This window comes from Pinus tabuliformis, chromosome 9 (genome assembly GCF_031772625.1).
Source record: "Pinus tabuliformis cultivar Carrire ecotype Pingquan chromosome 9, CPIR1, whole genome shotgun sequence".
Taxonomy (NCBI): domain Eukaryota; kingdom Viridiplantae; phylum Streptophyta; class Pinopsida; order Pinales; family Pinaceae; genus Pinus; species Pinus tabuliformis.
The window spans coordinates 824,778,111-824,786,920 of record NC_142307.1 but is presented as its reverse complement, the minus strand read 5'-3'; positions in this window follow the sequence as shown (position 1 = coordinate 824,786,920).

Sequence of the window (8,810 nt, the reverse complement as noted above, 5' to 3'; positions counted from 1 at the left end):
GTTTGGAAAGCAATTGAAGCAAGTCAAAAAGCCAATGCATGAACAAAAAAAATATGATTATGTACCTCTCACCAGGGGGAGTTCACAAATTCCACAAAGAATATGTTGACAGAGTTGAGTGGTTACAAGTGCATAATTTATATTCCTAACTTTGGTGAAGGAAAAACTAACACAAAATCTAAGATAGAATACTTTATAGATGTTATTTGTTAATTGCTATTCGCCTTTTGAGAAACCCAAGATGTTGTAAGAGATTCAAAGGATGTTTTTATTAAACTTATTTGATCACAAGGTATGAGATTTTCAACATGTATCTATTTTTTAAAGGAAGTGATCAATGGAATATATGAACAAGACAAAGAATTTAATAAAAAAAAAGTCTTTTAAAATATATTGTTTAGAGATAAAGTCAAATATTTCTTTATGGATGAGTTCAATGGACAAATATGGGAATTTGATACCAGTGGAGAAGGAAAAAATTGTAAAATTATTATGTTAGGAACATCCAAATGACAAAGAAAAGGAATGGAAGCAACAACTAATCAAAAATGCTAATGAAAACTAGAAGAAAGTAACTGAAGTTGTTAATGAGTAAAGACACTACATAATAGAAGCTACAATTGTTCAAATTTGGAAAACCAAAAAAGTTTTACGTTAAGAACAACAAATGAGTGATTATGTCAAACAACTTCAAAAGATGTTTATTTATGAAGAATGTGGGTTTGTCTACAAAAAATATGCATGTTACAAACTTGCATCATGAGCAAAATGATGAGAAATTACTAGAAGAAAAAGTTAGGTACAACAACTCTGGTACATACCCTATTAAGTGGAAGAATCTATAGGAAGACAAAGACACTTGGGAACAAATGACTTATCCCAAGTCCTTCATCCTTGCCCGTGCTTTATGGTCAAATCATTTCAAGTAGAGGTGAATTGTAATAAATCTAATACAATTATATTATATTTATTTTAATAATCAATGATCAACATACCCATACAAAGGGTTGCACCCCAAATATTATGTGAGTATAAATTGTTTCCTTTGCTCATTGTGATCATCATGTCATGAAATAATAAAAATATTATTCATTTGATTGTTATAATTGGGTATATGTTCTCATGTAAAGGACTACCATGTCTCGCTTAAAGTGACCTATATGTCTCATTCCAATGAGGGAGAGTTGCCTTCACCTAACCCATATATTGGGTATTTGTCGAAGTTCCCTGGTGGTAACATAGCTTGATTTGAGGGTGGCCACGTGTAGAAATATTGATGTGCAATATAGCTCATGGTTGGCTGGAAAAGGTGCATTCCCGAGTTAGTTGGCTACATTAAATTTGAAATAAATTTCATTTGATTTATGACATTTTGTGTGCATGCACACACGCGTATTGCCTCTTTGGTTACAGCATAAAATGTTCATGTTATAACAAATATCGTGGATGAGTAACTTTTTATATAGAATTGTAGTAATTTCATGCCGAGTTGAATTATAGAGATGAATGGTTTTTTTATTCATTTATTGAATTGGTATGTTGAAGTATTGGATCCTACAAGGAGCAGGATTCTTGGTATCGAGATAGATTGCATGGTAAAGATGTATAAAATATGGCAACAATGAAAGTCTGCAATGAAGATTATGCGTCGATTGTTGTAGAAAGAGCCAAACATGACAAAGAGGAAGCTCATGCTTATGCAATTTGGGTTTTTTGATGAAACATATTTGGATATAGAATTTGCATGATACAAGCTCAAATTATTCTTGTTGAAAATGTAATAGTGCTTGATACTTATGAAATAAATTTTTGTCTAGGAAGGACAAAAGGTGGTTGCTAAGTTGGAAAGTTTAGAAAAAGGATATTATTAGGGCATGAGGACCTTATGGCATGCCATGATCATCATTGTGATGAGCTACATTTGATTGGAGAAAATAGGGGGACTCTTTATCTACAAGATTCAATGAGTTTCAATACTCTTCCATTGTAAGGAAGCCTTTGCAAAGAATAGATGACTCGAGAGGATATGTAACAAGAAGGAGATGCTTGGGCTTAGACGATGAGTGACTACAATGAAGAGGAGGCTTGATTAAATAACATGCTAACTAGGATCATGAACACAATGCATAGGTTTAAGCAAATAGTCAATTCTTTTATATCTACAGTAGCCACATGGATGCAAGTCCATAACCATACAAATAATCATTCCATTTATATGTATATGCTAATTCAAGTTGTGAACCCAAAGGAATAATTTTGGATGGAAAAAAAAAATCTAATATTCCTAAGTGTTAGATGGATGTTGTAGGCATATGTTGGAATGCCGGAATTCCATAGGTGGCCAAAAAGTGAAGAAAAATGACAATTGAAGGAATAGATCAGGATGGCAATGATGTTGGTGTAGTTGAAGAGGCATTTGTATGTAAGTGTAGTAAACAAGAAATCTTAAGACAATGAGTTGTGGCAATGAAGAAGAGACCAAGGACAATATTCGCTTAAGGGAAGGGGATTGTAACATCCTTATTTTGTAATTAATTATGTTAGCATTGCAAGTGTTTCCATTTATATTTCGTAGTTGCAACAAGCTAAACCAAATAGCTAAAAAAACATTATGCATGTATATTATTGATAAAAATGCTGATACACTTAACTATAAAATATAAGTGTTGATACATACTATGATACCATTAATTGGAACAAGAGAAGGAGCTAAGAAGGGAGAATCCATGTGCTTAAGTATCTATATCTATCTTTGCCAATTATCTTATAATTCCTAATTCTAAATTATGAAATTAGCCTCCACCCTTCTCAATGACTCCATAGTCCAATCTTTGAATGCAATAGGTGGAAGGACCACCTTCCACCATTATGTGAGGAGTTGGTTGATGTGCCATCACCCTTTAGAAACATCACCATGGGGAAGAGTACCTTGGGAATTGTACCCACGAATTGGAAGGATGTGTGAATGGATGGAAATTCATTCATGGGGATTGTAGGAGGAGTTGATCTTGAGAAGGGGTGCATAAGTGCAAGGGCACATGATTGCAAAGCAACGAGTAATATTTTATGTTCTAAGACATCTATGATAAAATGAATGTCAGCTTAAGTAATCAGAGTAAGATACCCTCAATTAATTACCTTGAAATCACGAAGAGAACCTATAAGATCCATATTGAATTGAGAGGACAACAAATGATGCATTGCTTGGCAAGCACATGTGGCACTGGTAATCAAAATCACTGAGGGATTATAGTAGTGAAAAGGTTTCCTAGTGTTGTGTAAGCCAATTGAGGAAGCATTCAAATTTCTAGAGACCCTATGCCCAATAAGAAAGAGGAATGAACTATTTATCACATGCCAACAAGGGAGAGTCATCTTCACCTAACCCATATATTGAGTGTTTTTTTAAGTACCCTAGTGGTATCATGGTCTAGGTGAGGGTTGGACAAATATAGAAAGTCTAATGTGTAGTTAGGCCTATGGTTGAATGGAAAAGGTGCATTCCCAACTTTGTTGGTAGCATTGAATTTTAAATAAGTCTCTTCTGCTTTATGGCATGTTTACACACACACACATAGATCTGTTGATTCAAGAAATACACAGTCATAACAACTCATAGGTGAGGAGTAACATGCACAATATTCCCTGAGGAATGATCCATGACTTGGTTAACCAAGGGAGCTAAGGCCATCCTACATCTAAATTGACTAACATAATACAATCAATTAGCATACAACTCTACCATGCAATCTATCACCATACTTAGAATGCTACTTCTTTTAAGAGCCAATAATTCACCATGCCAATTAGATAAATGAAATAAAAAATCCATTCATATTTAAATTCAACTTAGCATCTAATTACATATAATTGTACCTAGAAAGTTACTCATTGAACAATTTTTTATAGCACTAACTTTTTGCATTACAACAAGAGAGGTAATGGATCCAATTGTGTGCCCACATGCACACACAAACAAACATGTAGACATCACACACACACACATTATGTATGTGTGCACAACTAGATCCATTGCCTATGCAATGTGTACATGTATATCTATGTGCATGTGTGCGCACATGCGCAATTGGATCCACTGCCTCTTTGGTTACAATGCAAAATGTTTGTATTGTAATAAATTTCTTAGATGACTAACTTTCTAGACAAAATTGTATGTAATGACAAGTTGAATTGTAAAGATGAATGATTTTTTATTTTTATTTTTTATTGGATTGTGTTGTACTACTCAAGAACCCCTCATTATAATTAATAGTAGAAATAATAATTAATTGGGACCCTTTTGAAATTTAGGATAAAACCCAAAAAAATCCAATAAAACAAGCTAATCTTAGCTTTATTATTCGAAAATCTTGATTGAATCTAGAGATTTCCCTTATCTAAACTCAAATATTGTAGCTTAAGCCTTTAAACATTAGATTTTACTTTAAACTCTTTTCAGGAGCATTTTATCAAAGTTTTCCAACATGTCCCCTTAAGAAAAACTCTGATTAAAACATTTCCCGGTCGGGTTATCTAAGACCTAAGCCTTAAAATAAAAAAAAGCGCTATGTTTTATGTTATAACAATAAAGGTCTGACCCCACAAGACTTCCATGTAGCATATTGGGGTTTTCATATTGGCATTTTCATTTTGATATCCATGTCCTATCTTCTGATACTCTGGTATCCGATATCCCTTCCCACTACATTCTCTGATATGTGACCCCACCAATTCCATAGCACTCATCTCTGATATTTATCTCACCTCCGATCTCAAATATACTACCTGCCTCTCATTTCACAATTGTCATATTGGGATTTCCTAATCAACAATTATCCTTTCAACTCCATGATATGAAGACGTTGATGCAAAACCTTCGATAATTCTTCCTGCCTGTAACTTTAAGCTTCTATGCACTATAAGATTATCAGAGGTAAACGATATCACAAATTTTAATGATGCGACTGTTAGTTTCAGTCTTTCCAGCCTTCCTCCAGTGATCAAACGTGCTCTTACAAAGTGATTTTGAAGTGTCAAGGTCAAATTTTGTCATTTCAGTAAGTCTTCAAGCAAAATTTGGTCACTAGGCATTAGGTCTAGGGTTTGCTTTCACTCTTCTCAAAGTTGTCCAAATGGAAGTCCATGTCATCATTCAGCTGAGTATATCATCATTCATAGGGTTTTCATTATCATCTCAGTGTCTAATGAGTCTTTTTACAACTTATTCATGCTTTAGTTGTGCCTAGGCAAGGTCATTTCCCTCTCCTAGGGTTTTGAAGGCAATTTCTCTTGGGCGGCTAAATAATCGGCAAAACTCATATCCTGATGTTCATACACCTTCCCCTATCCTTAAAGTACCTTATCAAACACTTCCCAACACTCAGATCCCCCAAATTCCTCATTTTTTCACAAACCCTAGTTTCTAGCTACAACCTGGCAATTTTCTAGGTTGGGCCTGTGTTTTTCCCTTTTGGACCCCTTCCCCTCACTCAATCTCTGAGATTCCACTTTCCCCTACTTCCTAACATCCCTCCCTACTCCCCAAAAATTTCCCCAAGAATTTAGAAGCCCCCTATCCCCTTCATTTCGCTCCATTTCGACAAAATTCCTTGTTCCGCACATCGGGATAAGTTTCACTCAAACAATGTTTCAGAGCAATAAAAGATGAATTTTGGAAAAATGAGAGATGTTTTTGTCCATAACATGCCAAAGAAGAAAAACCTCCTTCACTTTTTGCACAGGTGTCATGGTTTTAGAGAAATGCCAAAATTACAATCGCCGGATCCAAGGAGTTTGGCCAAGGCACAAAAAAGGAGAAAGAGGCCAAATCCCCTCCGTATCTTGGTTGAGGCTTCTTTCAAAGATCATGGCACTCACTAGCTCAGCCACAACACAAATCCCAAAAAATTTTGAGAATTTTGGGTAATTTTGGCATTTTTTGGAAATTTACAGGTTTTGGCTCCTCAATGGGTCTCACCCCCGGTGAGACCCTTTGTCATGGCAGCTCCTTTTTGCAAAAACTCGGCATTTCTAGATTTTTCATGCAAAGTTACATATGCCTATGGATGGAATTGAGTTTTTATGGAGTTTTGGGCCTCCAAAAGGTCAAAATACATGAAAAATTTGACTTTCTGCCACTTTTTTGAACTGCAGAAAGCTGTCTTGGGAGAATTGATTTTTTACAGGTAAAATGAACTCCAAATTTAAAAATTCCAGTTGGGTTGGAAAGTAGACTCAAATACCTTTCCAACGAGCTATCCTGCACCTGATTCTGACACCGGGAAGTGCCTCAAACAGAGCTCCAAAGGGGCGCGACCCGTTGAGCAGATTTTGCCAGATTGCATTGTACAACCCAGAAAACGCAGATTTGACTCAGTTTGACTTTTTGGGGTTGAAGATGATTATATTTGATGTAATTATTGTAACTCTAAGACACTTTTACTCTTGTTTAACACTTGTAGAAGATTCATTCATGTCAAGGGTAAATATTTAATGAATGGATTGGTTTCCTAGCTTATAGAGGCAAGTTGTTTTGACTGCCTAGATTTTAGTGCTCAGTTTAGAATTAGTTGAAACAGCTCCTAGAAGGATGAGCTCGACCCCTAGAGGCAAGGGAAGAGGTTGGCTTGCCTATATTATGTATTTTCTTAATCATTTTCAGGGGTTGGAAGGTTGGACTCTTGAGGGAGAAGCTATCATTGTATATTTTCACTGTATCTCTGCAATTTTTGGCTAAGGAAGACCAGGGTTTTGCAGTCATCTTTGGGATTCTTGTGGACTCATGTGTTGATGGTGTGTTTTCTCAATGTTCTTGTAAGCTTTGTTATGTGATTCATTTCCTTTCTTTACTGCTGCACATTAAACAAATGAAGTGTTAAAGTATGAATTCATGCTAGCCATGCTCTGCTTTTAAATTTGTTTAATTTCAATGTTTTCTACTGTCTAAAGGGAATTCAAAGTCATTGTTTGCTCCCTTTAGCTCCTCATATTTCATTCATGATCATCCATCTCAATCAAAGGCATCAATACGGTCTCCTACCTCCCCCCAAGGAACCCCCTGCAGAAACTGTGTCAAATCCCCGCACCCAAAATTGCAATTCCTCAATTTGCCACCAAAAACCCAAAAAACCCCAAATCAACCTTTTTAATCAGTTTACTAGCCTAATATCAGTGTTACCTTGTTGGTCATCTCATCCCATTGAAGATCTACCGAGATTGACCGAAGAGAGCCTTCTCCTGCCCCGTAGGGCTAGCTACGAGGCTGAATGGTTTGATGTAGCCTTGAGGTTTACCTTTCTCAGCCTGAGGTGAAATTTCAAGCGCTAACAGCGACAATAAAATTTCATCGATAAAGTTCTTTGATATGCTGATGTGTAATGTAGCCCATGTGAATTCACATTTATTAATAAATGGCCAAACATGGTGAATTTGTGGTTTTCGATATAATAAACGTCCTCATTATTGCTGACAATTTCCTAAGATTTCTCTCGTAAAAGTCTTGGATTCATGTTTAAATCGGTTATTTGCTCTAAGTTATTTTCTATGAGTGTTAGTTTCTCCTCACTCTTGTGTTTCTCTTGGTAGGCTAGTCCTGATAAACATAATTCAACAGAAATGTACCGGTTGACCAAACCCAGAGGAAACCTGTTGTTTAGCAATAACCAGTCGCTCCTCACCTCGAGGCTGCAAAATTTCCTCGGAACCTCTACCTAGGAGGCCATGTATAAGCTATTCGAAGATGAAGAGCCGAGGATCACAGAAAGAGTAGCCACAACTGAAGATTCATTCTCGGTTCTCGATACTACATATAGTGATTTGGCTAATTCATTCCTCAACATAGTTCTTGCTCGACCGAACATCTTGCCTTACATGGATATGATTAGATGGGTTGTTGACCATCTAAACATTGCAGATAGAAATTTTATGACCAAGAGGAACACGGTCATCGGCCCTTTCACCAACAAAGATTTGTCTCAAATGTACCAGTTATCATCACCTCAACAGAAATATGATAAGGACTTCGTTGAGAAATTCATGAAGGAAAATCATGATGAATTTGAGGTCATCAAAGGATGGAGAACAGAAGCTAGCAAGCACAAGCGAGATGATAAGGGTATGTACTATATAGCTTGACAAGGGTATGTACTATATAGCTTTTCTTGTCGGACCCTATTGTTATGTTGCCGCCATGATATGTAGATTATTTGGTTATGCTAATACCCAAAGTTTTCAGACCAATGGGTACCCCTGATTGATGCAGCCTCTGATAGATATGTTATGGACTGGGGGACTATTCTGTCTAATAATTTAAGTGTCCAAATCCTAGAATATAGAAAGAAACACAATTTTTCTAAAAATATTGTTCCCCCATTTTACATGAGTGCCTACGTAATGGATGTTATTTGCTTCACTTTTGATTTCCCATCCATGGGATGGAAATGGACCATACAAGACACTATGCCTATCCACATCTATAATAGTATTCTCTGGGAGTCAAAATATCAGCCCCATTTCTACAAAAAATTCCATAGCGTTGTGCTTCCGATCCACCAGTTTGTTTTTAACGAGAAATGCCCTAGAATCTCACCTGAAGCCAATAACGACCTCTTATAAGTTGGCAGATGGTTTGGAGAAGGTTCCTTTACCTATATTCGAGTTTTTGGTAGCCTTGCATACCCACATGTGTTACCCCTATATATTCCCGACAAGCTCCTAGCCCAGGAAATAGCCTATCAAATTGTGGGAAATGGCCTATCTAAGGTCATGAAAGATAATAAAAAGAAAATGTGGTATGTCTTTCCATTTCATTG